The following is a 1,877-nucleotide window of genomic DNA, read 5'->3' on the forward strand; positions in this document are numbered from 1 at the left end:
ATCCGGGTTTGGGCCTGTGGTAGTCCTGGAGATACAAAATGGCTCTTAGGCGGGGTTTTTTTGGGCACTTGGCATGGCGGAGCAAGGGGCTGGGCAGAGATCCCGAAGCTTTTGGGGAGGCTGTGCCCTACCTGGCTTCCAGCGTCTCCGTCTCCGGTGTTTGGGCAGAAACTGGTCTGCGGGCAGGAAAAAAGTGGAATGTCGGCAGGGTTTGGTACGGGGGGGGAAAAGTGTTTTGCTCTGCAGGCTGTTCCCCGGGGCAGGTGCGGGGTTGTCACCGCTCCCCGTGCTTCAGAGGGAGCGGAGTGGGGTTTTGGAGCAGAAAGGAGTGTTGTGCTTTATTCACAGGCCGGGACGTGGCCTTTAGCTGGCAGGGCCACAGCAGGGTAGAAAACGTCAGGATTTTGGTTTCTGCTAGCCATGGGCTTGCTGCGTTTGTATGCCACAGACAATAACCACTTTGGAAAATATACCTGCAGCCAGAAAGGCTCGAGAGGCAGTCAGTCAGCATATAGTATTTGCTTTAAATAAAATTACCTACTTATTTATCTCTTCTTTAAATTTCGCCCAGTTTCACTAAGACATTATTCCAGTGCAAAATCTTTAGCTTGGTTGTTTGTTTTTTTTTAAAGTGTTTTTGCTGCTTTCCGTAGTTTACATAGCATAATTCTTTTATTGTTTTGGGCAAGAAGATAATGTTGTTCTTTTTGTCTGCTTTTTTCCTTATTTTCATTTGTTTTGTGTTGGTTTTTTTACCTGTGTTGGTAGAATGCAGTTGAACTTAGGATTTCCACCACTTCACCGTGTTCTTTCTGAAAATAAACATTTCTTTTGTTTGCATTTAGCATCCTATTAAATCCATGGACTTGAACTTCTCAGTAATTATTGATAACCTCAAGAAAAAAGTAAAACTTGTGTTGAGATCGGTGAGAGAAACTCAGTCTTAACTATAGGAAAAGTCTGAATTTGGACTCAAATACTATCTTTAATTAAAAGAAAAATCTCTACGCAGCAGATTATGTGACTAAAGTTCCTCCGATGCATGCAGAGTTTGCAAGGACCGGACTCCGGTTGCTCACTGGTGCAAGGGCTCCTGGTGCCGAGGAAGGCAGATGCTCCCCAGAAAACTCATTTTCCCGTAATATTTATTTTTACTAGAAAGAAGGTACTGCAGGAACTTGCTGAAACTGTCAATCACAAATATTTAAAAATCACGTGCTGGGCACCCCGAAAGGGACTTGCTTAATTTGACAAGATTCAGAAAGAAAAAGAAAGTGGATATTTTTTTTTCCCCTTTTTCTCCTATTTTGTTTCAGTGCTTACATTTTTTAAAATTAGGCTATTGATAACATTGTAAGAATTAGCAACACTGCAGCAGTAAAATATATATTTAATTTTTAATCTTGGCCTGCAGAAGTATTTTAAAATAATGCAGTAAGTGGAGTGATTAATGACTTCGCACACTCATATCATTTTTAAAATGAGATACCAATGTTCCCCTGCAATCTGCTACTTTTTTTTCTGTTTCCTTTTCGTTCTTTGCTAATGCGGAAGGAGAAGGCAGGCAAAGGACCAAAGGAGATGAAACTGCGCCTTGAAGATTCTCCCTGTACCTTCGGGAGGATGCTGGCCTGAGATTAAAATAAGAACACTCTGTTGGTGCTCACTTTATGTTGCTGAGGACTTGATTTCAGAGGAGTTCCCTGACCCGTTCAAAAATCTCAGGTTGGAGATGTTTTAAAAAAATAAAAGGAAAAGAAAATAAAAAAAAAAACCCAAAACCTGCATAGCCATTAGTTCCTTTTTGAAATTACAAGCTGACACAGGGCATTTTAAGAATTATGATTTGATAAAGAACTTACTTGGCCCGTGGAAAA

The sequence above is a fragment of the Pygoscelis adeliae genome, unplaced genomic scaffold (genome assembly GCF_000699105.1).
Source record: "Pygoscelis adeliae isolate BGI_AS28 unplaced genomic scaffold, ASM69910v1 Scaffold79, whole genome shotgun sequence".
NCBI classification, from domain to species: domain Eukaryota; kingdom Metazoa; phylum Chordata; class Aves; order Sphenisciformes; family Spheniscidae; genus Pygoscelis; species Pygoscelis adeliae.